The sequence below is a fragment of the Pelodiscus sinensis genome, chromosome 5 (assembly GCF_052426305.1).
Source record: "Pelodiscus sinensis isolate ZL-2025 chromosome 5, ASM5242630v1, whole genome shotgun sequence".
NCBI classification, from domain to species: domain Eukaryota; kingdom Metazoa; phylum Chordata; order Testudines; family Trionychidae; genus Pelodiscus; species Pelodiscus sinensis.
In genome coordinates, this window is record NC_143056.1 from 60,987,289 (window position 1) to 61,014,937 (window position 27,649).

The 27,649-nt window shown below is 54.2% G+C and overlaps 1 long non-coding RNA gene across 1 annotated transcript; it reads left to right on the top strand.

Moving 5' to 3' along the window:
- Positions 1 to 27,138, top strand: LOC149524325 (uncharacterized). The gene is made up of 6 exons (XR_016349650.1): positions 1 to 156; positions 2,031 to 2,103; positions 10,566 to 10,652; positions 24,915 to 25,009; positions 25,885 to 26,000; positions 26,772 to 27,138. It is a non-coding gene; the product is annotated as an uncharacterized LOC149524325 (long non-coding RNA).
- The last annotated feature ends 511 nt before the right edge of the window (positions 27,139 to 27,649 follow it).

The following is a 27,649-nucleotide window of genomic DNA, read 5'->3' on the forward strand; positions in this document are numbered from 1 at the left end:
TAGAACGTCCATATAAAAAGAGGCCGAAGACGCCCAGCCCGCCATTTGCCGGTGGGATCCAGAAGCGGAAGGACGGCGACTGGAGAGGTCCGAAAGGTGAAAACTTTCTGGAAAGTAGCGGAGACTCCGAAGCTGCCATTCCCACACAGCTGTTCCGTGAGTATTCCCAGCCCGACCCTGGCTTCGCCCCGCCCCGCCACGCCCCGGCCCGGATCCCGGCCCCGCCCGGGGTCAGGCCGCGCCCCGGCCCGGATCCGGGTCAGGCCGCGCCCCGGCCCGGATCCCGGCCCCGCCCCGCCACGCCCCGGCCCGGATCCCGGCCCCGCCCGGGGCCTGCCTCCGACACGCCCCGCTTCGCCCCGGATCCCGGCCCCGCCCCAGGCCTGGCTCGGCCACGCTCCGCCCCGGATCCTGGCCAGCCCTGGGACTGGACATTGGGTGGAGGGGGGGGTCTACAGCGTCCCTCTGCTCCTCCTTATCCGGCGGGCCTGGAGGGGGGGGCGGGCTGCGGGCGTCCCTCTGCTCCTCCTTACCCGGCGGCCTGGAGGTTGGGGGGGGGGGCTGTGGGTGTCCCTCTGCTCCTCCTTACCCGGCGGCCTGGAGGTTGGTGGGGGGGGGGGGCTGCGGGTGTCCCTCTGCTCCTCCTTACCCGGCGGCCTGGAGGTTGGGGGGGGGGGGGCTGCGGGTGTCCCTCTGCTCCTCCTTACCCGGCGGCCTGGAGGTTGGTGGGGGGGGGGGGCTGCGGGCGTCCCTCTGCTCCTCCTTACCCGGCGGCCTGGAGGTTGGTGGGGGGGGGGCCTGCGGGCGTCCCTCTGCTCCTCCTTACCCGGCGGCCTGGAGGTTGGGGGGGGGGGGCTGCGGGTGTCCCTCTGCTCCTCCTTACCCGGCGGCCTGGAGCTTGGGGGGGCGGGGGGGGGGCCGCGGGTGTCCCTCTGCTCCTCCTTACCCGGCGGCCTAGAGGTTGGGGGGGGGGGGGGCTGCGGGTGTCCCTCTGCTCCTCCTTACCCGGCGGCCTGGAGGTTGGTGGGGGGGGGGGGCTGCGGGTGTCCCTCTGCTCCTTCTTACCTGGCGGGCCTGGAGGGTGGTGGGGGGGCCTGCGGGCGTCCCTCTGCTCCTCCTTACCGGGCGGGCCTGGAGGCTGGTGGGGGGGGGCCTGCGGCGTCCCTCTGCTCCTCCTTACCCGGCGGGCCTGGAGGTTGGTGGGGGGGAGCCTGCGGGCATCCCTCTGCTCCTCCTTACCCGGCGGGCCTGGAGGCTGGTGGGGGGGGGCCTGCGGCGTCCCTCTGCTCCTCCTTACCCGGCGGGCCTGGAGGTTGGTGGGGGGGAGCCTGCGGGCATCCCTCTGCTCCTCCTTACCCGGTGGGCCTGGAGGCTGGTGGGGGGGGGCCTGCGGCGTCCCTCTGCTCCTCCTTACCCGGCGGGCCTGGAGGCTGGTGGGGGGGGGCCTGCGGCGTCCCTCTGCTCCTCCTTACCCGGCGGGCCTGGAGGTTGGTGGGGGGGGGCCTGCGGGCATCCCTCTGCTCCTCCTTACCCGGCGGGCCTGGAGGTTGGTGGGGGGGGGCCTGCGGGCGTCCCTCTGCTCCTTCTTACCCGGCGGGCCTGGAGGGTGGTGGGGGGGCCTGCGGGCGTCCCTCTGCTCCTCCTTACCCGGCGGGCCTGGAGGTTGGTGGGGGGGGGGCCTGCGGGCGTCCCTCTGCTCCTCCTTACCCGGCGGGCCTGGAGGTTGGTGGGGGGGGGCCTGCGGGCGTCCCTCTGCTCCTCCTTACCCGGCGGGCCTGGAGGTTGGTGGGGGGGGGGCCTGCGGCGTCCCTCTGCTCCTCCTTACCCGGCGGGCCTGGAGGTTGGTGGGGGGGGAGACTGCGGCGTCCCTCTGCTCCTCCTTACCCTGCGGGCCTGTGACTGTTAAGCCATATTGGTGTCACTGGCCGCTAGCCATTGCTCCTCCTAGTGCCTGTTAATGCAGAATACCTCTCATTAGCCATCTTTTCAGTATTTGTTCTACAGAGTTACTAACCCAGTTTTTTCCCCAGTGTTTTCTCCCAGGTGCTGTTTTCTAGATCTTCTGACCCTGGATCACTGTGGTCTCGAACTGAAGAATTATGGGTAAGGCGCTGCTTGTCTTCCCTTATATCTTCTGCCATTTATGACCTTCAGAAGGTATAGCTTCTCCTTTCCGCTCCTCAATGTCTGCTGTCCCTGATGCCGCTGTTATAGGATGTAGCCACTCTGTTCCCCCTTTCATTCCCTCTCGCTCATTATGCGGTTTAACTGCTCCTTTGCCACCTTCCCTTTCTACTTCTCACGTCCTTCTTCAGTATAGCTGTCCCTTGCACCTTTAACCCTTTCCTACTGTTTGTGTCGTTAGGAGCTGTAGCCACCCCTTTCCTCGCCTTTTCCATTTATCTCCTACAGTGCCTGTTAGTAGGACCTTTCCTTCCTTTCACTCTATGACTGTTTTGCAGTATTGCTACCCTTTCCGCACTTTTCCGTCTCTGCTTCTTCCTATAGCACATTAGGCAATTTAGCAACCCCTTTATTATGTTCCCATTGGCTGATCTTCATGCTCTTCGCAAACCTAACTGTCACTTCCCCCCCTTTCACCGTTTTCATGCTGCATTGGGTGTTAGGCAGCGTAGCCTGACTTTGGAGCGCCTCAGTCTCTGCTTTCTAGTTAGTGCAGGCTGTGCAGCATATTTGCTGCTTGTCTCACTAATGTAGTTTAGCGTCCTGTTCTCCTCCTCAGTCTGCCGCCCCTACTGCCCGTTGACTCTGAGGAGGGGACAGGGCAGCTGTACTGCATATCGCCCACGACAGCATGGAGAGGGTGAAAGGGAGGAGGAGGAGGGGAGGGGTCTCTGTGCCCAGGGGACACTAGAAGCAGGTGGGAGGGGGAGTCTTCTCCCTCTTGAACTCTCTGCTGCCTCTAGTGTCCATTAGGTAGCATAAGTGACCCCTTGCCTTTTCCAACCAGTGCCGCCCCCTACTGGCCGCTGTGCCGCATGGCCTTCTGCCCCCCCCCCCTTCTCCTAGCGCCCATTGTGGGGGAATGACGCCCGTTCCCCTTTCAGTTTTCTGCCCTGAGTGGTGCCTCTTAGGCATTAGAACGGCTTCTTTCCCCTCCTCCCACTGCTAGCTCTAATGCTCGTTGGCTCTGAGGAGGGGAAAAGGCAGATGTACTGCCTAACAGCCAGAATGCCCTGGAGAGGGACTTAGGCGGTGGGCGATGGAGCTTAGTGGGCACTGGGAGCAGCAGCGTACTGTGGGAGACTTTCCCCTTCTTAACTCTCTGCTGCCCCTAGTGTCCATTGGGGAGTGTAAGTGACCCGTCCCTTCTCCAGCGGTGCCCCACCTAGTGGCCAGAGTGAGGTAAACCCTTCCTCTCCCCCCAAATCCCTGCCCCAGCCTCTTTAGTGTCCATTATGCAGGGTAGGCCTCCCTTTTGCTCTTCTCTGCCCTCAGTGGTACCTCTTAGGCATTAGAAACAGAACTTCTCACGTAGGGCTGCCCCAAGTGCCCCCTTAAGGCAGCATAAAGGTCCCTATAGACTCTCCTTGCCCTTCCCTTCACCCCCCCCCTTCTTCCTGTGCGTCACGACTCGGCGCTCTCTAGTGTCCGTCGCGAACTCTGGCGGTTCTTTTCCCCGCTTTCCCCTCTGTTGCCTTGATTTCCCCTTGAACTGTATAAGCGTCCCTTTCTGTCTCTGCAGTCCTTTGCTCCTCCTCCCCGTTATGTGCCTGTCCTCGTGTCCTTCGTCTCTTGTAGTTGTCTTGCACTGTCCCTCCGCTCCTTTCTTCCTATGCTTCCTCCAATGGGCGTTACTCTGCCTAGCCTGCTTTTGCCCTCCTCCCCCTCTGTTGCCTCCAGGGCATGTTGTTCCCTGTATCCGCCCTTTTCTCCCTTGGCCAACTCCTGGCCCTCCTGTGCTTCGTCCAGTCTACCTGCCTCTCCTCCCTTTCACGCTTGGCTCTCTCTAGTGTCCGTTAAAAACTCTGGCAACTCTTTTCCCCACTTTCCCCTCTGTGGCCTTGATTTCCCCTTGAACTGTATAAGCGTCCCCTTCTGTCTGCTCAGTTTTTGCCCCTCCTCCCCGTTATGTAGGAAAGCTGCCTGTTTCCTCTACTGGTGCCCCTAAATCCTCTTAGTCAGTATAGCCACCCCTTTCTCCCTCTCCTGCCCTCATGATCCATTAGGCCTGTAACCCCCCTTTTTTCTACTTTGCTTTGAGCCATACTTAGACTTGGTGAGGTGTAACGTAAGGTCCCCTGTCTCCACTTGTTCTCCCTCTCCCTCCCGCTCTCCCTCTCCCTTTAGTTGGTGTAGCGTGGTATAGTCGTCCTTTGTCCCCCTTCACTCTCTGCTGCCCCTCTGCCCTTTTTGCAATATAGCTGCCCCCTTTTTGCCCCTGTGCCCGTTATGAAATATGGGCCCTCCTTTTCCCTCTTGTCTCGCTTAAGAATCTGTTGCCTGTTATTCAGCCTAACCTCCCTCGCTGCCCTTTGATCCTCTGCGTGCCCTAGTCGGTGTTCTAATGTAGTTTAGCGGCCTGTTCGCCTCCTCAGTCTGCCGCCCCTACTGCCCGTTGACTCTGAGGAGGGGACAGGGCAGCTGTACTGCATATCGCCCACTACAGCATGGAGAGGGTGAAAGGGAGGAGGAGGAGGAGGAGGGAGGGGTCTCTGTGCCCAGGGGACACTAGAAGCAGGTGGGAGGGGGAGTCTTCTCCCTCTTGAATTCTCTGCTGCCTCTATTGTCCATTAGATAGCATAAGTGACCCCTTGCCTTTTCCAACCAGTGCCGCCCCCTACTGGCCGCTGTGCCGCATGGCCTTCTGCCCCCCCCCCTCCTTCTGCTAGCGCCCATTGTGGGGGAATGACGCCCGTTCCCCTTTCAGTTTTCTGCCCTGAGTGGTGCCTCTTAGGCATTAGAACGGCTTCTTTCCCCTCCTCCCTCTGCTAGCTCTAATGCTCGTTGGCTCTGAGGAGGGGAAAAGGCAGATGTACTGCCTAACAGCCAGAATGCCCTGGAGAGGGACTTAGGCGGTGGGCGATGGAGCTTAGTGGGCACTGGGAGCAGCAGCGTACTGTGGGAGACTTTCCCCTTCTTAACTCTCTGCTGCCCCTAGTGTCCATTGGGGAGTGTAAGTGACCCGTCCCTTCTCCAGCGGTGCCCCACCTAGTGGCCAGAGTGAGGTAAACCCTTCCTCTCCCCCCAAATCCCTGCCCCAGCCTCTTTAGTGTCCATTATGCAGGGTAGGCCTCCCTTTTGCACTTCTCTGCCCTCAGTGGTACCTCTTAGGCATTAGAAACAGAACTTCTCATGTAGGGCTGCCCCAAGTGCCCCCTTAAGGCAGCATAAAGGTCCCTATAGACCCTCCTTGCCCTTCTCTTCACCCCCCCCATCCCCCCGTTCCTGTGCGTCACGACTCGGCGCTCTCTAATGTCCGTCGCGAACTCTGGCGGTTCTTTTCCCCGCTTTCCCCTCTGTTGCCTTGATTTCCCCTTGAACTGTATAAGCGTCCCTTTCTGTGTCTGCAGTCCTTTGCTCCTCCTCCCCGTTATGTGCCTGTCCTCGTGTCCTTCGTCTCTTGTAGTTGTCTTGCACTGTCCCTCCGCTCCTTTCTTCCTATGCTTCCTCCAATGGGCGTTACTCTGCCTAGCCTGCTTTTGCCCTCCTCCCCCTCTGTTGCCTCCAGGGCATGTTGTTCCCTGTATCCGCCCTTTTCTCCCTTGGCCAACTCCTGGCCCTCCTGTGCTTCGTCCAGTCTACCTGCCTCTCCTCCCTTTCACGCTTGGCTCTCTCTAGTGTCCGTTAAAAACTCTGGCAACTCTTTTCCCCACTTTCCCCTCTGTGGCCTTGATTTCCCCTTGAACTGTATAAGCGTCCCCTTGTGTCTGCTCAGTTTTTGCCCCTCCTCCCCGTTATGTAGGAAAGCTGCCTGTTCCCTCTACTGGTGCCCCTAAATCCTCTTAGTCAGTATAGCCACCCCTTTCTCCCTCTCCTGCCCTCATGATCCATTAGGCCTGTAACCCCCCTTTTTTCTACTTTGCTTTGAGCCATACTTAGACTTGGTGAGGTGTAACATAAGGTCCCCTGTCTCCACTTGTTCTCCCTCTCCCTCCCGCTCTCCCTCTCCTTTTAGTTGGTGTAGCGTGGTATAGTCGTCCTTTGTCCCCCTTCACTCTCTGCTGCCCCTCTGCCCTTTTTGCAATATAGCTGCCCCCTTTTTGCCCCTGTGCCCGTTATGAAATATGGGCCCTCCTTTTTCCCTCTTTTCTCGCTTAAGAATCTGTTGCCTGTTATTCAGCCTAACCTCCCTCGCTGCCCTTTGATCCTCTGCGTGCCCTAGTCGGTGTTCTAATGTAGTTTAGCGGCCTGTTCGCCTCCTCAGTCTGCCGCCCCTACTGCCCGTTGACTCTGAGGAGGGGACAGGGCAGCTGTACTGCATATCGCCCACTACAGCATGGAGAGGGTGAAAGGGAGGAGGAGGAGGAGGAGGGAGGGGTCTCTGTGCCCAGGGGACACTAGAAGCAGGTGGGAGGGGGAGTCTTCTCCCTCTTGAATTCTCTGCTGCCTCTATTGTCCATTAGATAGCATAAGTGACCCCTTGCCTTTTCCAACCAGTGCCGCCCCCTACTGGCCGCTGTGCCGCATGGCCTTCTGCCCCCCCCCTCCTTCTGCTAGCGCCCATTGTGGGGGAATGACGCCCGTTCCCCTTTCAGTTTTCTGCCCTGAGTGGTGCCTCTTAGGCATTAGAACGGCTTCTTTCCCCTCCTCCCTCTGCTAGCTCTAATGCTCGTTGGCTCTGAGGAGGGGAAAAGGCAGATGTACTGCCTAACAGCCAGAATGCCCTGGAGAGGGACTTAGGCGGTGGGCGATGGAGCTTAGTGGGCACTGGGAGCAGCAGCGTACTGTGGGAGACTTTCCCCTTCTTAACTCTCTGCTGCCCCTAGTGTCCATTGGGGAGTGTAAGTGACCCGTCCCTTCTCCAGCGGTGCCCCACCTAGTGGCCAGAGTGAGGTAAACCCTTCCTCTCCCCCCAAATCCCTGCCCCAGCCTCTTTAGTGTCCATTATGCAGGGTAGGCCTCCCTTTTGCACTTCTCTGCCCTCAGTGGTACCTCTTAGGCATTAGAAACAGAACTTCTCACGTAGGGCTGCCCCAAGTGCCCCCTTAAGGCAGCATAAAGGTCCCTATAGACTCTCCTTGCCCTTCCCTTCACCCCCCCCCCCCTTTCTTCCTGTGCGTCACGACTCGGCGCTCTCTAGTGTCCGTCGCGAACTCTGGCGGTTCTTTTCCCCGCTTTCCCCTCTGTTGCCTTGATTTCCCCTTGAACTGTATAAGCGTCCCTTTCTGTCTCTGCAGTCCTTTGCTCCTCCTCCCCGTTATGTGCCTGTCCTCGTGTCCTTCGTCTCTTGTAGTTGTCTTGCACTGTCCCTCCGCTCCTTTCTTCCTATGCTTCCTCCAATGGGCGTTACTCTGCCTAGCCAGCTTTTGCCCTCCTCCCCCTCTGTTGCCTCCAGGGCATGTTGTTCCCTGTATCCGCCCTTTTCTCCCTTGGCCAACTCCTGGCCCTCCTGTGCTTCGTCCAGTCTACCTGCCTCTCCTCCCTTTCACGCTTGGCTCTCTCTAGTGTCCGTTAAAAACTCTGGCAACTCTTTTCCCCACTTTCCCCTCTGTGGCCTTGATTTCCCCTTGAACTGTATAAGCGTCCCCTTCTGTCTGCTCAGTTTTTGCCCCTCCTCCCCGTTATGTAGGAAAGCTGCCTGTTCCCTCTACTGGTGCCCCTAAATCCTCTTAGTCAGTATAGCCACCCCTTTCTCCCTCTCCTGCCCTCATGATCCATTAGGCCTGTAACCCCCCTTTTTTCTACTTTGCTTTGAGCCATACTTAGACTTGGTGAGGTGTAACATAAGGTCCCCTGTCTCCACTTGTTCTCCCTCTCCCTCCCGCTCTCCCTCTCCCTTTAGTTGGTGTAGCGTGGTATAGTCGTCCTTTGTCCCCCTTCACTCTCTGCTGCCCCTCTGCCCTTTTTGCAATATAGCTGCCCCCTTTTTGCCCCTGTGCCCGTTATGAAATATGGGCCCTCCTTTTCCCTCTTTTCTCGCTTAAGAATCTGTTGCCTGTTATTCAGCCTAACCTCCCTCGCTGCCCTTTGATCCTCTGCGTGCCCTAGTCGGTGTTCTAATGTAGTTTAGCGGCCTGTTCGCCTCCTCAGTCTGCCGCCCCTACTGCCCGTTGACTCTGAGGAGGGGACAGGGCAGCTGTACTGCATATCGCCCACTACAGCATGGAGAAGGTGAAAGGGAGGAGGAGGAGGAGGAGGGAGGGGTCTCTGTGCCCAGGGGACACTAGAAGCAGGTGGGAGGGGGAGTCTTCTCCCTCTTGAATTCTCTGCTGCCTCTATTGTCCATTAGATAGCATAAGTGACCCCTTGCCTTTTCCAACCAGTGCCGCCCCCTACTGGCCGCTGTGCCGCATGGCCTTCTGCCCCCCCCCTCCTTCTGCTAGCGCCCATTGTGGGGGAATGACGCCCGTTCCCCTTTCAGTTTTCTGCCCTGAGTGGTGCCTCTTAGGCATTAGAACGGCTTCTTTCCCCTCCTCCCTCTGCTAGCTCTAATGCTCGTTGGCTCTGAGGAGGGGAAAAGGCAGATGTACTGCCTAACAGCCAGAATGCCCTGGAGAGGGACTTAGGCGGTGGGCGATGGAGCTTAGTGGGCACTGGGAGCAGCAGCGTACTGTGGGAGACTTTCCCCTTCTTAACTCTCTGCTGCCCCTAGTGTCCATTGGGGAGTGTAAGTGACCCGTCCCTTCTCCAGCGGTGCCCCACCTAGTGGCCAGAGTGAGGTAAACCCTTCCTCTCCCCCCAAATCCCTGCCCCAGCCTCTTTAGTGTCCATTATGCAGGGTAGGCCTCCCTTTTGCACTTCTCTGCCCTCAGTGGTACCTCTTAGGCATTAGAAACAGAACTTCTCACGTAGGGCTGCCCCAAGTGCCCCCTTAAGGCAGCATAAAGGTCCCTATAGACTCTCCTTGCCCTTCCCTTCACCCCCCCCCCCCTTTCTTCCTGTGCGTCACGACTCGGCGCTCTCTAGTGTCCGTCGCGAACTCTGGCGGTTCTTTTCCCCGCTTTCCCCTCTGTTGCCTTGATTTCCCCTTGAACTGTATAAGCGTCCCTTTCTGTCTCTGCAGTCCTTTGCTCCTCCTCCCCGTTATGTGCCTGTCCTCGTGTCCTTCGTCTCTTGTAGTTGTCTTGCACTGTCCCTCCGCTCCTTTCTTCCTATGCTTCCTCCAATGGGCGTTACTCTGCCTAGCCAGCTTTTGCCCTCCTCCCCCTCTGTTGCCTCCAGGGCATGTTGTTCCCTGTATCCGCCCTTTTCTCCCTTGGCCAACTCCTGGCCCTCCTGTGCTTCGTCCAGTCTACCTGCCTCTCCTCCCTTTCACGCTTGGCTCTCTCTAGTGTCCGTTAAAAACTCTGGCAACTCTTTTCCCCACTTTCCCCTCTGTGGCCTTGATTTCCCCTTGAACTGTATAAGCGTCCCTTTCTGTCTCTGCAGTCCTTTGCTCCTCCTCCCCGTTATGTGCCTGTCCTCGTGTCCTTCGTCTCTTGTAGGTGTCTCTCCCTGCCTCTCCGCTCCTTTCTTCCTATGCTTCCTCCAATGCCCCCGTTGTCCCCAAGTGTCCTCCAAGTCACCATAAATCTCTGTAGTAATCCTCTCCTGTCTCCGGTACCTTTTTCGAAGCGTAAACATCCTTTTCCCCCTTTCCTCTCTCTTGCCCCTAGTGTCCATGGAACATATACTCCCTCCTTCCTCATTTTCTTCCTCACTGTGCAGTTTAGGCATCCTTTCCCCTCCTGAGTCAGCTACTTCTAGTGCCCATTGTGTGGATTCGCAGTACTTTTACCGTCTGCTGGCTCTTCCTCTCCTTCTCGCTGTCTGCATATCCCTAGTGCATGTTTTGCAGCCTAGCCTTCTCCGCTTTACACTGTGCCTGTCCTCATATATCCTTCTTTCCATGTAGCTGTCTCTCCCTGTCTCTCCGCCCCCTTTCTTCCTTTGCTTTCTCCAGTGGGCATTATTCCGCACAGCCTACTTTTCAGCTCCTCGCCCTCTGTTGCCTCAGTGGACTTTGTTCAGTGTAGCCGCCATTTTCTCCCTTTGCCATTAGGCAGTGTTAGCGAAACCTCCCCTTCTCAAACAGTGCTGTCCCCTGCTGGCCATTGTGAAGCATGACCTTCCTTCTGCCCTGTCCTCCCTCTAGTGTCCATTATGCGGGAATAGCCGACCCTTTCCCTTTCCCTTTCCTGCCCTCAGAGGTGCCTTTCATGCAATAGAAGTGCCTTTTCCCCCTCTTTCACTTTCCACTGCTCCTAGTGCCCATCAGGGCAGCATAATTGGTTCTTGTGATCCTCTCGTGCCCCTGCTACCTCTTACAAAATGTAGATGTCTCTTTCCCCCTTGCCTGTCTGTTGCTCCTTGTGTCCATTGTGCTTGTAGTCCCTTCTTTCTGCATAGGTGCTCATTTCTAGATTTTCAGCCAGTTTTCTTCTTCTCCGGGCTTCCTGCAGTTTCTTAAGATGGAACGTGATTCCCAGAACTTAAGGCGATAATGGAATTGGCGCATAATCACTGTGGACAACAGCAGAAGAATTGTGGTAAGGCTTCCCTTATCCTTCCTCACTCTTCCTGCCATTTGTGCCCATTTGATGCCCCTTCCACTCTATGGCATTTGCTACCTATAGTGTCTGTAATAGGATGTTGCCACCCTTTCCCTCTTCCTCTCTTGTCCCTTTATTCAGGCATGCAGTGTAGCTTCTCCTTTCCCATTTTCCCTTTTTGCTGGCTCTCATACCCTTCCACTGCGTAACTGCCGCTTATTCCTTTTAACCACCCTCTGCTGCTCCTGCCATCCCTTTCCCCATGTTCCCACTTTATTCCCTCTATAGCACGTAGCACCCATTATTCGGTATGTCTCTTCCTTCCCCCATTCCTTACTCTTAGTGCTCATTTTGCAGTATTGCTGTATTTTCCCTTTTTCCGTCTCTATTTACACTTATTGCATGTGAAGCAGTTTAGCCACCGCTCTCCCCCTTGATTGTTTGCTAACCTTGATGCCTTTCATAAAATATGGCAGCCACGTTTCCCCTCCGCCTCCTTTCTCCCTCTGTATTATAGATTGCGTCCTTTTCCCCCTTTGCTCTCTCCTTTCCCTCAGGCCTTTCCTGAATTACTTAGATTCCCCCCTATACCTTCGATTTCTCTGGTGCCTATTATACAGGTCAGGGATTTTGTTCCTCTCTGCGCATTCTTCTGCCCGTATTGCCCATTATGCTCCATAACCTCTCCTCTCCACACTTGCCTCCTCTCCTGCCACATCCGTCCTTGATCCTCAGCTCTCTAGTCTTTCTGAGATGATATAAGCACCCCAGTAGCCTTGTTGCTCTCAGCTTCACTCTAGTGGCCCTAGTGAAGCATAGCCTCTCTTCTCCTCCTACTGTCCATTAGGGAAAATGGACGCCCTTTTCTCTTACACATGGTGTTCTCCACAAAATGTCAATAAAGTACTAGACATGCTCTGTTGCTGCTTTCACTCTCCATGGCCCATAGTGCCCCCCAGGTCAGCATAAACCCATTATAACCTTTGGAGCCTGGCGACGTCTTACGCGGCTTTACTGCCGCCTTCCCCCTCTCTCTGCTTCCCCTTAGGCCCTTCGTACATTATATAAGTGTTTTTCTCTTTCTTTCTCTCTCTCTTCCCTACTCTATAGACCCCATTAGAAAGCCCAGCCACTCGGTTGCTCTTTCTTTGCCTGCTTCTGTATCTATTACCCGTTAGCCTCCATAGCCAACCCTTTCTTCCACTCCTCCCCCTACGACCTTTCCGGTCGTTAACCACCCCAGAGCTCCTTGATGTCCCTAATCCCTCCTCTACACCTTGCCTGCCCCTTAGGCAGCCTTGTTCCCTTTTCTCCCACCTCCCTCTCTGCTTCCCCGCAGGTCTTTGTGCAATTTACAGGTTGCCCCTATCTTTTTTGGTCTTTTCCCATTGTCTTTCTCTTTCTCCACTCTGTCCCCTAGAGATGCTCCGTCGTGGCCACAGAGAAGTACGGCCTTCCCTCTTCCCCTCTTTTCCTATTGAGCTCCTCGTGCCCATTAGGCATAGTGGGCACCATTATTGGTCTATCCACAGCGCCTCTTAGGTGTTAGGAGTGCCCTGTCCCTGCTTTATCTCTCTGCTGCCCTAGCGCCCACCAGGGCCGCTTAACCCCCTGGAATCCTCTTGTGCCCCTGGAGCCCCTGAGGCAGCCTTGGTGCCTTTTCCCCCTTGATCTCTCTCCTCCACCTCAGGATCTTGAGGCGTTGAGCATTTCATCTTCTCCGGCACCTAATGCCCAGCACATTGCTCGGCCTTTCTTTGCCACCCTCTGCCTCTGTTGCCTATTAGCCTGCATAGCCAGCACGTTTACCCCTTGACTCTTCTCTTCCCCTACGGCCTTTTAGGGCATTGACCTCGCCCGTGCTTCCTGTGTGTGAGGAGATTTAAGGATTCCTCTCAGCTTCCTGCGCTCTGCCACACCCTAGTGGCTACTGTGAAGAACAGCCTTCTTCTCTCTTCCCCTCTTTTCCTATTCTCCTCCTAGTGCCCATTAGGCAAAATGTCTTTGACATTGTGCTGTCCACAGTGCCACTTAGGTACTGGACATTGCCCGTCCCTGCTTTCGCTTTTTATAGCCCATGGCACCCCCAGAGCAGCAGAACACCCATTTTCACCCTCTTTGACTACGGCGGCCCCTTTGGCGGCGTTGCTGCCTTCTTTTCCCTCTCTCCCTCCTTTCCCTCACACTCCTTCTGCATTGCATAGCTGCCCCTCTCTACCTCTCCGCCACCACCTCTGGCCCCTGAGCTCTTTTTTTTAACCAGATTGGCCACTTCCTTTCCCTCTTCTCCCTCTGCTGGCCCTGTTCCCCGCTCTTCAGCATTGCCGCCCTGAGCTCCCCTTGGGCCTTCTGTCTCCTGTAATGGGCTTTACGCAGTATAGCTGCCCTTTCCCTTCCTCAGAGTCAACGGGCTGTAGGGGCCGCAGACTGAGAGGGGAAAAGGGTAGCTATAGTGCGCGACTCGCGGTACGGGAAAGAGAAGGCGCAGGAGGAGTTGCGGGGCAGCTCTGCTGCATAACGGGGATTAGAGGCAACAGAGGGTGGTGAGGCCACAGGGGTGTCCATGTTCCCTAACGGCCACTAGAAGCTGCGATATAGTCAGGGAGCCACGTTGCCCAAACCCTTTACCTGCTACAGGTGCCCCATCTTTCCTTTTGTCTCTTCTCACTCTCTTTGTTTTCCTGTTCCGTCTCTCCTAGAGCCGCTCCCTAGTGGCCACTGAAGTAAAGCCTTCCCTCTTCCCTCTCTTCCTCTTGTGGTCCTCCTCCTGTCCTTCAGGCAAAGTAATCTCCGTTATTCGTCTGTCCACAGTACCCAGTATTTGGTAGAAATTCCACGTATCACCCCTTTCCTCCCACCTGTACACGTGGCTGCCCCTTAGGCACCAACCCACCTCCTTCTCTGCTCCCCTCACGCCTAGCTGTATTTTACAGGTGCCCCCCTGTCTTTCTGTCTGTCTCTTCTCACCGTCTTTCTTTTCTTGTTCTGTTTCTCCTAAAGCCGCACCCTAGTGGTCACTGTAGTAAAGCCTTCCGTCTTCCCCTCTCTTTCTCTTCTCGTCCTCCTCCTGTCCCTTAGGCAAATTAGGCTCCGTTATTCGTCTGTCCGCAGTGCCCTGTATTTGGTAGGAACCCCATGTAACACCCCTTTTCTCCCTCTTGTAAACGTGGCTGCCCCTTTAGGCAGCAACCCACCTCATTCTCTGCTTCCCCTCAGTCTCTTGTGTATTTTACAGGTGCCCCTGTCTTTATTTCTGTCTCTTCTCACTGTCTTTCTTTTCCTGTTCTGTTTCTCTTAAAGCCGCACCCTAGTGGTCACTATAGTAAAGCCTTCCGTCTTCCCCTCTCTTTCTATGCTCGTCCTCCTTCTGTCCTTTAGGCAAAATAGGCTCCGTAATTCGTCTTTCCACAGTGCCCTTTATTTGGTAGAAACGCCATGTAACACCTCTCTTCTCCCTCCTGTACACGTGGCTGCCCCTCAGGTAGCAACCCACCTCCTTCTCTGCTTCGTCTCAGGCCTTTCTTTCTTTTCCTGTTCTCTGTCTCCGCTTTAACCCTCTTTCACTCTGGCGCCCCTTTGGATGGAATTGTTGCCTTCTTTTCCCCCTCTCCCTCCTTCCCCTCACGCCCTTTCTGCATTATGTAGCTGCCCCTCTCTACCTCTCCGCCACCACCTCTGGCCCCTGAGCTATTTTTTTTAACCAGATTGGCCACTTCCTTCCCCTCTTCTCCCTCTGCTGGTCCTGTTCCCCGCTCTTCAGCATTGCCGCCTCGAGCTCCCCTTGGGTCTTCTGTCTCCTGTAATGGGCTTTACGCAGTATAGCTGCCCTTTCCCTTCCTCAGAGTCAACGGGCTGTAGGGGCCGCAGACTGAGAGGGGAAAAGGGTAGCTATACTGCGCGACTCGTGGTATGGGAAAGAGAAGGCGCAGGAGGAGTTGCGGGGCAGCTCTGCTGCATAACGGGGATTAGAGGCAACAGAGGGTGGTGAGGCCACAGGGGTGTCCATGTTCCCTAACGGCCACTAGAAGCTGCGATATACTCAGGGAGCCACTCAGGGAGCCACGTTGCCCAAACCCTTAACCTGCTACAGGTGCCCCTATCTTTCTTTTGGTCTTTCTGACTCTTCTCACTCTTTCTTTTACTGTTCTGTCTCTCCTAGAGCCGCTCCCTAGTAGCCACTGAAGTAATGCCTTCCCTCTTCCCTATTGTGGTCCCCCTCCTGTCCTTTAGGCAAAGTAGTCTCCGTTATTCGTCTGTCCACAGTGCCCGGTATTTGGTAGAAATTCCACGTACCACCCCTTTCCTCCCATCTGTACACGTGGCTGCCCCTTAGTCAGCAAGCCATCTCCCTCTCTGCTTCCCCTCAGGCCTTTGTGTATTTTACAGGTGCCCCTGTCTGTCTTTCTGTCTTTGTCTTTGTTTTCCTTTACTCTGTCTCCGTTTTAACCCTCTTTGACTCGGGCGGCCCCTTTGGTGGCGTTGCTGCCTTCTTTTCCCTCTGTCCCTCTTTCCCCTCACGCCCTTTCTGTATTATCTAGCTGCCCCTCTCTACCTTTCCGCCACCACCTCTGGCCCCTTAGCTCTTTTTTTTTTTTAAAAACCAGATGGGCCACTTCCTTACCCTCTTTTCTCTCTGCTGGCCCTGTTCCCCGCTCCTCAGCGTTGCCGCCCCGAGCTCCCCTTGGGCTTTCTGTCTCCTGTAATGGGCTTTACGCAGGATAGCTGCCCTTTCCCTTCCTCAGAGTCAACGGGCTGTAGGGGCCATTATCTGTGGGAAATAGGTCATTGGAGGGATGATAGGAGTTACTATAGAGAACTTTCTGGGTGTCTGGCTGATGAGTCTTGCCCACATGCTCAGGGTTTAGCTGATCGCCATATTTGGGGTCGGGAAGGAATTTTCCTCCAGGGTAGATTGGCAGAGACCCTGGAGGTTTTTCGCCTTCCTCTGTAGCATAGGGCACAGATCACAGCTGGAGGATTCTCTGCATGTTGGGGCCTTCAAAGTATTTGAAGGCTTCAATATCTGAGATCTAGGTGAGAGGATTATTCTAAGAGGCGTAGGTGAGACTCTGTGGCCTGCACTGTGCAGGGGGTCAGACTAGATGATCATATCGGTCCCTTCTGACCTTAAAGTCTATGAGGCCGCAGACTGAGAGGGGAAAAGGGTAGCTACACTGCATGACGCCCAGGTTGGGAAAGAGAAGGCACAGGAGGAGTGGCGGGGCAGCTCTGCTGCATAACGGGGATTAGGGGCAACAAAGGGTGATGACGCCGCAGGGGTGTCCATGTTCCCTAACGGCCACTACAAGCTGCGATATAGTCAGGGAGCCAAGTTGCCCAAACCCTTTACCTGCTACAAGTGCCTCTGTCTTTCTTTTTGTCTTTCCTCACTATCTTTGTTTTCCTGTTGTGTGTCTCCTAGAGCCGCTCCCTAGTAGCCACTGAAGTAAAGCCTTCCCACTTCCCCTCTCTTCCTATTATTGTCTTCCTCCTGTCCTTTAGGCAAATTAGGCTCCGTTATTCGTCTGTCCGCAGTGCCCTGTATTTGGTAGGAACCCCATGTAACACCCCTTTTCTCCCTCTTGTAAACGTGGCTGCCCCTTTAGGCAGCAACCCACCTCATACTCTGGTTCCCCTCAGTCTCTTGTGTATTTTACGGGTGCCCCTGTCTTTATTTCTGTCTCTTCTCACTGTCTTTCTTTTCCTGTTCTGTTTCTCTTAAAGCCGCACCCTAGTGGTCACTATAGTAAAGCCTTCCGTCTTCCCCTCTCTTTCTATGCTCGTCCTCCTTCTGTCCTTTAGGCAAAATAGGCTCCGTAATTCGTCTTTCCACAGTGCCCTTTATTTGGTAGAAACGCCATGTAACACCTCTCTTCTCCCTCCTGTACACGTGGCTGCCCCTCAGGTAGCAACCCACCTCCTTCTCTGCTTCGTCTCAGGCCTTTCTTTCTTTTCCTGTTCTCTGTCTCCGCTTTAACCCTCTTTCACTCTGGCGCCCCTTTGGATGGAATTGTTGCCTTCTTTTCCCCCTCTCCCTCCTTCCCCTCACGCCCTTTCTGCATTATGTAGCTGCCCCTCTCTACCTCTCCGCCACCACCTCTGGCCCCTGAGCTATTTTTTTTAACCAGATTGGCCACTTCCTTCCCCTCTTCTCCCTCTGCTGGTCCTGTTCCCCGCTCTTCAGCATTGCCGCCTCGAGCTCCCCTTGGGTCTTCTGTCTCCTGTAATGGGCTTTACGCAGTATAGCTGCCCTTTCCCTTCCTCAGAGTCAACGGGCTGTAGGGGCCGCAGACTGAGAGGGGAAAAGGGTAGCTATACTGCGCGACTCGTGGTATGGGAAAGAGAAGGCGCAGGAGGAGTTGCGGGGCAGCTCTGCTGCATAACGGGGATTAGAGGCAACAGAGGGTGGTGAGGCCACAGGGGTGTCCATGTTCCCTAACGGCCACTAGAAGCTGTGATATAGTCAGGGAGCCACGTTGCCCAAACCCTTTACCTGCTACAGGTGCCCCTATCTTTCCTTTTGTCTCTTCTCACTCTCTTTGTTTTCCTGTTCCGTCTCTCCTAGAGCCGCTCCCCAGTGGCCACTGAAGTAAAGCCTTCCCTCTTCCCTCTCTTCCTCTTGTGGTCCTCCTCCTGTCCTTCAGGCAAAGTAATCTCCGTTATTCGTCTGTCCACAGTACCCAGTATTTGGTAGAAATTCCACGTATCACGCCTTTCCTCCCACCTGTACACTTGGCTGCCCCTTAGACACCAACCCACCTCCTTCTCTGCTCCCCTCACGCCTAGCTGTATTTTACAGGTGCCCCTGTCTTTCTGTCTGTCTCTTCTCACCGTCTTTCTTTTCTTGTTCTGTTTCTCCTAAAGCCGCACCCTAGTGGTCACTGTAGTAAAGCCTTCCGTCTTCCCCTCTCTTTCTGTTCTCGTCCTCCTCCTGTCCCTTAGGCAAAATAGGCTTCGTAATTGGTCTTTCCACAGTGCCCTGTATTTGGTAGAAACGCCATGTAACACCTCTCTTCTCCCTCCTGTACACTTGGCTGCCCCTCAGGCAGCAACCCACCTCCTTCTCTGCTTCCCCTCAGGCCTTTCTTTCTTTTCCTGTTCTCTGTCTCCACTTTAACCCGCTTTCACTCCGGCGGCCCTTTGGATGGACTTGTTTCCTTCTTTTCCCCCTCTCCCTCCTTCCCCTCACGCCCTTTCTGCATTATGTAGGTGCCCCTCTCTACCTCTCCGCCACCACCTTTGGCCCCTGAGCTCTTTTTTTTTTAACCAGATTGGCCATTTCCTTTGCCTCTTCTCCCTCTGCTGGCCCTGTTCCCCGCTCTTCAGCATTGCCGCCCCGAGCTCCCCTTGGGCCTTCTGTCTCCTGTAATGGGCTTTACGCAGTATAGCTGCCCTTTCCCTTCCTCAGAGTCAACGGGCTGTAGGGGCCGCAGACTGAGAGGGGAAAAGGGTAGCTATACTGCGCGACTCGCGGTATGGGAAAGAGAAGGCGCAGGAGGAGTTGCGGGGCAGCTCTGTTGCATAACGGGGATTAGAGGCAACAGAGGGTGGTGAGGCCACAGGGGTGTCCATGTTCCCTAACGGCCACTAGAAGCTGCGATATACTCAGGGAGCCACGTTGCCCAAACCCTTAACCTGCTACAGGTGCCCCTATCTTTCTTTTGGTCTTTCTGACTCTTCTCACTCTTTGTTTTCCTGTTCTGTCTCTCCTAGAGCCGCTCCCTAGTAGCCACTGAAGTAAAGCCTTCCCTCTTCCCTATTGTGGTCCCCCTCCTGTCCTTTAGGCAAAGTAGTCTCCGTTATTCGTCTGTCCACAGTGCCCGGTATTTGTTAGAAATTCCACGTACCACCCCTTTCCTCCCATCTGTACACGTGGCTGCCCCTTAGTCAGCAAGCCATCTCCCTCTCTGCTTCCCCTCAGGCCTTTGTGTATTTTACAGGTGCCCCTGTCTGTCTTTCTGTCTTTGTCTTTGTTTTCCTTTACTCTGTCTCCGTTTTAACCCTCTTTGACTCGGGCGGCCCCTTTGGTGGCGTTGCTGCCTTCTTTTCCCTCTGTCCCTCTTTCCCCTCACGCTCGTTCTGTATTATCTAGCTGCCCCTCTCTACCTTTCCGCCACCACCTCTGGCCCCTTAGCTCTTTTTTTTTTTTTAAACCAGATGGGCCACTTCCTTCCCCTCTTTTCTCTCTGCTGGCCCTGTTCCCCGCTCTTCAGCGTTGCCGCCCCGAGCTCCCCTTGGGCCTTCTGTCTCCTGTAATGGGCTTTACGCAGGATAGCTGCCCTTTCCCTTCCTCAGAGTCAACGGGCTGTAGGGGCCATTATCAGTGGGAAATAGGTCATTGGAGGGATGATAGGAGTTACTAGAGAGAACTTTCTGGGTGTCTGGCTGATGAGTCTTGCCCACATGCTCAGGGTTTAGCTGATCGCCATATTTGGGGTCGGGAAGGAATTTTCCTCCAGGGTAGATTGGCAGAGACCCTGGAGGTTTTTCGCCTTCCTCTGTAGCATAGGGCACAGATCACAGCTGGAGGATTCTCTGCATGTTGGGGCCTTCAAAGTATTTGAAGGCTTCAATATCTGAGATATAGGTGAGAGGATTATTCTAAGAGGTGTAGGTGAGACTCTGTGGCCTGCACTGTGCAGGGGGTCAGACTAGATGATCACATCGGTCCCTTCTGACCTTAAAGTCTATGAGGCCGCAGACTGAGAGGGGAAAAGGGTAGCTACACTGCATGACGCCCGGGTTGGGAAAGAGAAGGCGCAGGAGGAGTGGCGGGGCAGCTCTGCTGCATAACGGGGATTAGGGGCAACAAAGGGTGATGACGCCGCAGGGGTGTCCATGTTCCCTAACGGCCACTACAAGCTGCGATATAGTCAGGGAGCCAAGTTGCCCAAACCCTTTACCTGCTACAAGTGCCCCTGTCTTTCTTTTTGTCTTTCCTCACTATCTTTGTTTTCCTGTTCTGTCTCTCCTAGAGCCGCTCCCTACTAGCCACTGAAGTAAAGCCTTCCCACTTCCCCTCTCTTCCTATTATTGTCTTCCTCCTGTCCTTTAGGCAAATTAGGCTCCGTTATTCGTCTGTCCGCAGTGCCCTGTATTTGGTAGGAACCCCATGTAACACCCCTTTTCTCCCTCTTGTAAACGTGGCTGCCCCTTTAGGCAGCAACCCACCTCATTCTCTGCTTCCCCTCAGTCTCTTGTGTATTTTACAGGTGCCCCTGTCTTTATTTCTGTCTCTTCTCACTGTCTTTCTTTTCCTGTTCTGTTTCTCTTAAAGCCGCACCCTAGTGGTCACTATAGTAAAGCCTTCCGTCTTCCCCTCTCTTTCTATGCTCGTCCTCCTTCTGTCCTTTAGGCAAAATAGGCTCCGTAATTCGTCTTTCCACAGTGCCCTTTATTTGGTAGAAACGCCATGTAACACCTCTCTTCTCCCTCCTGTACACGTGGCTGCCCCTCAGGTAGCAACCCACCTCCTTCTCTGCTTCGTCTCAGGCCTTTCTTTCTTTTCCTGTTCTCTGTCTCCGCTTTAACCCTCTTTCACTCTGGCGCCCCTTTGGATGGAATTGTTGCCTTCTTTTCCCCCTCTCCCTCCTTCCCCTCACGCCCTTTCTGCATTATGTAGCTGCCCCTCTCTACCTCTCCGCCACCACCTCTGGCCCCTGAGCTATTTTTTTTAACCAGATTGGCCACTTCCTTCCCCTCTTCTCCCTCTGCTGGTCCTGTTCCCCGCTCTTCAGCATTGCCGCCTCGAGCTCCCCTTGGGTCTTCTGTCTCCTGTAATGGGCTTTACGCAGTATAGCTGCCCTTTCCCTTCCTCAGAGTCAACGGGCTGTAGGGGCCGCAGACTGAGAGGGGAAAAGGGTAGCTATACTGCGCGACTCGTGGTATGGGAAAGAGAAGGCGCAGGAGGAGTTGCGGGGCAGCTCTGCTGCATAACGGGGATTAGAGGCAACAGAGGGTGGTGAGGCCACAGGGGTGTCCATGTTCCCTAACGGCCACTAGAAGCTGCGATATAGTCAGGGAGCCACGTTGCCCAAACCCTTTACCTGCTACAGGTGCCCCTATCTTTCCTTTTGTCTCTTCTCACTCTCTTTGTTTTCCTGTTCCGTCTCTCCTAGAGCCGCTCCCTAGTGGCCACTGAAGTAAAGCCTTCCCTCTTCCCTCTCTTCCTCTTGTGGTCCTCCTCCTGTCCTTCAGGCAAAGTAATCTCCGTTATTCGTCTGTCCACAGTACCCAGTATTTGGTAGAAATTCCACGTATCACCCCTTTCCTCCCACCTGTACACGTGGCTGCCCCTTAGGCACCAACCCACCTCCTTCTCTGCTCCCCTCACGCCTAGCTGTATTTTACAGGTGCCCCTGTCTTTCTGTCTGTCTCTTCTCACCGTCTTTCTTTTCTTGTTCTGTTTCTCCTAAAGCCGCACCCTAGTGGTCACTGTAGTAAAGCCTTCCGTCTTCCCCTCTCTTTCTGTTCTCGTCCTCCTCCTGTCCCTTAGGCAAAATAGGCTTCGTAATTGGTCTTTCCACAGTGCCCTGTATTTGGTAGAAACGCCATGTAACACGTCTCTTCTCCCTCCTGTACACTTGGCTGCCCCTCAGGCAGCAACCCACCTCCTTCTCTGCTTCCCCTCAGGCCTTTCTTTCTTTTCCTGTTCTCTGTCTCCACTTTAACCCGCTTTCACTCCGGCGGCCCTTTGGATGGACTTGTTTCCTTCTTTTCCCCCTCTCCCTCCTTCCCCTCACGCCCTTTCTGCATTATGTAGGTGCCCCTCTCTACCTCTCCGCCACCACCTTTGGCCCCTGAGCTCTTTTTTTTTTAACCAGATTGGCCATTTCCTTTGCCTCTTCTCCCTCTGCTGGCCCTGTTCCCCGCTCTTCAGCATTGCCGCCCCGAGCTCCCCTTGGGCCTTCTGTCTCCTGTAATGGGCTTTACGCAGTATAGCTGCCCTTTCCCTTCCTCAGAGTCAACGGGCTGTAGGGGCCGCAGACTGAGAGGGGAAAAGGGTAGCTATACTGCGCGACTCGCGGTATGGGAAAGAGAAGGCGCAGGAGGAGTTGCGGGGCAGCTCTGCTGCATAACGGGGATTAGAGGCAACAGAGGGTGGTGAGGCCACAGGGGTGTCCATGTTCCCTAACGGCCACTAGAAGCTGCGATATACTCAGGGAGCCACGTTGCCCAAACCCTTAACCTGCTACAGGTGCCCCTATCTTTCTTTTGGTCTTTCTGACTCTTCTCACTCTTTGTTTTCCTGTTCTGTCTCTCCTAGAGCCGCTCCCTAGTAGCCACTGAAGTAAAGCCTTCCCTCTTCCCTATTGTGGTCCCCCTCCTGTCCTTTAGGCAAAGTAGTCTCCGTTATTCGTCTGTCCACAGTGCCCGGTATTTGTTAGAAATTCCACGTACCACCCCTTTCCTCCCATCTGTACACGTGGCTGCCCCTTAGTCAGCAAGCCATCTCCCTCTCTGCTTCCCCTCAGGCCTTTGTGTATTTTACAGGTGCCCCTGTCTGTCTTTCTGTCTTTGTCTTTGTTTTCCTTTACTCTGTCTCCGTTTTAACCCTCTTTGACTCGGGCGGCCCCTTTGGTGGCGTTGCTGCCTTCTTTTCCCTCTGTCCCTCTTTCCCCTCATGCTCGTTCTGTATTATCTAGCTGCCCCTCTCTACCTTTCCGCCACCACCTCTGGCCCCTTAGCTCTTTTTTTTTTTTTTAAACCAGATGGGCCACTTCCTTCCCCTCTTTTCTCTCTGCTGGCCCTGTTCCCCGCTCTTCAGCGTTGCCGCCCCGAGCTCCCCTTGGGCCTTCTGTTTCCTGTAATGGGCTTTACGCAGGATAGCTGCCCTTTCCCTTCCTCAGAGTCAACGGGCTGTAGGGGCCATTATCTGTGGGAAATAGGTCATTGGAGGGATGATAGGAGTTACTATAGAGAACTTTCTGGGTGTCTGGCTGATGAGTCTTGCCCACATGCTCAGGGTTTAGCTGATCGCCATATTTGGGGTCGGGAAGGAATTTTCCTCCAGGGTAGATTGGCAGAGACCCTGGAGGTTTTTCGCCTTCCTCTGTAGCATGGGGCACAGATCACAGCTGGAGGATTCTCTGCATGTTGGGGCCTTCAAAGTATTTGAAGGCTTCAATATCTGAGATCTAGGTGAGAGGATTATTCTAAGAGGCGTAGGTGAGACTCTGTGGCCTGCACTGTGCAGGGGGTCAGACTAGATGATCATATCGGTCCCTTCTGACCTTAAAGTCTATGAGGCCGCAGACTGAGAGGGGAAAAGGGTAGCTACACTGCATGACGCCCGGTATGGGAAAGAGAAGGCGCAGGAGGAGTGGCGGGGCAGCTCTGCTGCATAACGGGGATTAGGGGCAACAGAGGGTGATGACGCCGCAGAGGTGTCCATGTTCCCTAACGGCCACTATAAGCTGCGATATAGTCAGGGAGCCATTATCAGTGGGAAATAGGTCATTGGAGGGATGATAGGAGTTACTAGAGAGAACTTTCTGGGTGTCTGGCTGATGAGTCTTGCCCACATGCTCAGGGTTTAGCTGATCGCCATATTTGGGGTCGGGAAGGAATTTTCCTCCAGGGTAGATTGGCAGAGACCCTGGAGGTTTTTCGCCTTCCTCTGTAGCATGGGGCACAGATCACAGCTGGAGGATTCTCTGCATGTTGGGGCCTTCAAAGTATTTGAAGGCTTCAATATCTGAGATCTAGGTGAGAGGATTATTCTAAGAGGCGTAGGTGAGACTCTGTGGCCTGCACTGTGCAGGGGGTCAGACTAGATGATCATATCGGTCCCTTCTGACCTTAAAGTCTATGAGGCCGCAGACTGAGAGGGGAAAAGGGTAGCTACACTGCATGACGCCCGGTATGGGAAAGAGAAGGCGCAGGAGGAGTGGCGGGGCAGCTCTGCTGCATAACGGGGATTAGGGGCAACAGAGGGTGATGACGCCGCAGAGGTGTCCATGTTCCCTAACGGCCACTATAAGCTGCGATATAGTCAGGGAGCCATTATCAGTGGGAAATAGGTCATTGGAGGGATGATAGGAGTTACTAGAGAGAACTTTCTGGGTGTCTGGCTGATGAGTCTTGCCCACATGCTCAGGGTTTAGCTGATCGCCATATTTGGGGTCGGGAAGGAATTTTCCTCCAGGGTAGATTGGCAGAGACCCTGGAGGTTTTTCGCCTTCCTCTGTAGCATGGGGCACAGATCACAGCTGGAGGATTCTCTGCATGTTGGGGCCTTCAAAGTATTTGAAGGCTTCAATATCTGAGATATAGGTGAGAGGATTATTCTAAGAGGCGTAGGTGAGACTCTGTGGCCTGCACTGTGCAGGGGGTCAGACTAGATGATCATATCGGTCCCTTCTGACCTTAAAGTCTATGAGGCCGCAGACTGAGAGGGGAAAAGGGTAGCTACACTGCATGACGCCCGGTATGGGAAAGAGAAGGCGCAGGAGGAGTGGCGGGGCAGCTCTGCTGCATAACGGGGATTAGGGGCAACAGAGGGTGATGACGCCGCAGGGGTGTCCATGTTCCCTAACGGCCACTATAAGCTGCGATATAGTCAGGGAGCCAAGTTGCCCAAACCCTTTACCTGCTACAAGTGCCCCTGTCTTCCTTTTTGTCTTTCCTCACTATCTTTGTTTTCCTGTTCTGTCTCTCCTAGAGCCGCTCCCTAGTAGCCACTGAAGTAAAGCCTTCCCTCTTCCCCTCTCTTCCTATTATTGTCTTCCTCCTGTCCTTTAGGCAAATTAGGCTCCGTTATTCGTCTGTCCGCAGTGCCCTGTATTTGGTAGGAACCCCATGTAACACCCCTTTTCTCCCTCTTGTAAACGTGGCTGCCCCTTTAGGCAGCAACCCACCTCATTCTCTGCTTCCCCTCAGTCTCTTGTGTATTTTACAGGTGCCCCTGTCTTTATTTCTGTCTCTTCTCACTGTCTTTCTTTTCCTGTTCTGTTTCTCTTAAAGCCGCACCCTAGTGGTCACTGTAGTAAAGCCTTCCGTCTTCCCCTCTTTTCCTGTTGTCCTCCTCGTGTCCAACCACTTCCTCCTCTTCACCCTCTTGCGTCAACTGTGCAGTCTGATACCCAACATGACCGCTGGCGTTCCCTTGTGCTTGTTGACTGAGAGGTGGTGGAAAGTACAGCTCTTACTGCATAATGCCCAGCTTTGGTTGCAGAGAGCAAAAGCAAGGGTGTCTTCCCTTGTAGGTGGGGGATTCAACATTTTCAGCCTTTTTTTTTGTTTGGTTGCACTCTGCAGTTGTCCAGGATCTTTAAGGACACATGGTGCCCGGGACTGCATGCTTTGATGAAATTGATGCCCCAATCGGTGTGGACTAGCATAGAAGAATTATGGTAAGGCTGCTGGTTTTCACTGCATACGTCTTCTGCCATTGGTGCCTTTTGGGAGGTACAGCTGCCCCCCTCCACTCCTCCGTGTCTGCTACTGTGCTTGTTATGCAGTATAGCTTTTCTTTCCCGCCTTCCCTCTGTGCGCTGCCCCTCATGCCCTTCCTCACGATAGCTTCCCCTTGCCCCTTTTGTCCTTTGCTGCTGTAGCTATCTCTTCCCCGCTTTTTCCCTCTGTTACTGCTAGTTCCCATTTTGCAGTATTGCTACCCTTCCTCCCCTTTGCACTCTCTTGTCTCCCTGTTGTAGGCAATGCCGCCCCTTTTCTGTTTTCCCACACTCCTGACCTTCACAAAAGATAGCGGCTTCTTGCTTCGTTTCTCCCTCTACGTCCCCTTTTGGCAGTTAGGCGGCGTAGTCTCCCTTTTGGCTGGGAGTGCTCCAGTCTGCCTGTTAACCGTAACCTGTAAGTTATCATCTGCTAAGGGTGATACTTACTGGTTTACCAGTTAACCATTTACATCCCTGCCCAGAAGTAGACACGGTACTTCAGCTGAGGCCCTTAAGTGCTGAGCAGAGTGGAAGAATTACTTATAACAAACCAGTTTTGTCAGAGCAGCTACAATAGCCAGGCATATGGGTGACTTCCTGCCTGAAATAAGTTCTTCTCTCGGCCCACGGTTTTCTCGTAGTAGTGCCATTTTAGCAAACGAAACCCATTTTTGTTTTTAGCCATCAGAACATTACCTGCTACTAGTTGTTGCTGTAGGGTGACATTTGGCCCCAGCAGCTGCCTTCATGTGTGCACTAGTGAGCTTTCCACGTAGAAATGTGTCTTGGACTTCAGAGTCATTGCTGCCAATGCTGAAATGGTGTTTCAGGGCCCCTCAGGAGATGCGTCCAAACGCCGAACAGCCCTCCAACAGCTTACGGCGGCGGGTCGGCGACCTTTTCAAACAACATCAAAATTCAGAGCAAGCGGTCAACCAAGAGCCGTGTAAGAAAGCACGTTTGCATGACTGAAAATACACAGCTTAATATTATTGATAATTGATGAGATGATTAATAGCAGAAATGAAACCTTGTCCTTTCAGACTTTATTTAATGGGACTTCTGCACCCCCACATACACAAGCAGCGCAAGTCAGGGTTGGCGTGTATGAGGGGGCTCAGGGAAGGGGCCCTGATTGGCCTGGGGACGGCAGGGCCTCTGCAGTCTGGATCTGGCCCGCAGGGGCTCTCTTGCCCCCACCCCTGGTCTGAATCATTGTTGCTGAGCAGATTTAACACCACCACGTTCAGTGCCAGAAGGTTCCGGGTGTAGAGTTTGGGGCTCTGCTCCAGTTGGTTCAATCTTGGTTGGTGGGGTTACAGTCCGTGAGGTGAGGGCAAGCTGGCAGGACAGCTGCTTTTCTAAGGGCCACGAGTCTTGTGTGAGCTGGGAGAAGCTGAGCTCAGGAGCAGAGAGCAGGCTGTCGTCCCTCACGCTGAAGCACTTTGCAGCAGCTTAATGATACTGTTAACCCTCCAGCGGGGAATGTGGGCAATGCTCATTATAACACAGGGAAAAATAACTTGTTCTGTTTTAAGTGTACACTTGGAATGTTGTTTGGATTTTAGCCATGCTGTTCTAGTTAACTTCCTCAGCTAGTGCGTGTCATCAGCTTTTCCTTAAATGTATCAATGGGAAAAGAGTCATTTCTATTTTGTTGTTCCCTGTTCTTGTATTCTAACGGGATTTTCTTTCCATCTGTATATTTGTGACGTAGCTAACTGATTGACCAGTCAAGGAGCTGAGTGTCTAGCAGCGATGCCCAGCAGAGGAAGAGTCTGCGTGGATTCCCCTTGAGGATTTCTACGAGCCGGTGGAGGGATGATGTTTCAGACTCAGCAAATGGTGCAGATCTGAGACTTAGGAGAACTAAACCCAAGCTTTTGGATCTCCTGCTTTCTTCTTGCTGTGTTTTCTGTGGAATGGACCGTTCGAATGTTACTTGGGGTTTTCTCTTTCTTACGTTTATTGTCACTGTCAAGTGTATGGTTACAAAATAGCTGTGTTACGTTGTAAAATTTAGATGATGAAATCTTATGGTGATGAAACAAGAAATACATTTAATTAAATAATTGGTTGTTTTAGTTTGTTTTGGGACTTGACTGTGGGGAGGTTGACCCTGTGCAGTGCTTGCTGGAAATCCTTAGGCTATGTCTACACAGCAAGCAGTTATTTTAACAGAAGGTCGAAATAATGTCGAGCTGGAGGACTTCTTACTCTGACTCCTGTAACCCTCATTTTACGAGGAGTGAGGGAAGTGGGAGGAAGAGTGCTCCAACAAGGGCTGGCTGCTGCGTAGCCAGCGCCAAAAGGCGAAATAAGCTATTTCGACGAGCTCAAGTTGCGTAGCTTATTTCGGCTTTAGCCCTCCTGTGCCCTACTCCTAGGGGACCGTCCTTTGCAGCGGGCCATCCTTGAACAAACTCGAGCTCTTTGTCAAGAGGCTGCTGTCTTCCTGGAGCGGGGAGGGGATTGTGACAGGGATGGCTCACCAGTGACTCGCCCCAGCAGGTTGGAGCCCCCAGTTCACACGCCTCAAAAGAGTAGGGGAGTGCCCTGGGGGCTGCCCCCAAGCTGGGCCGGTCTCTTGATCGT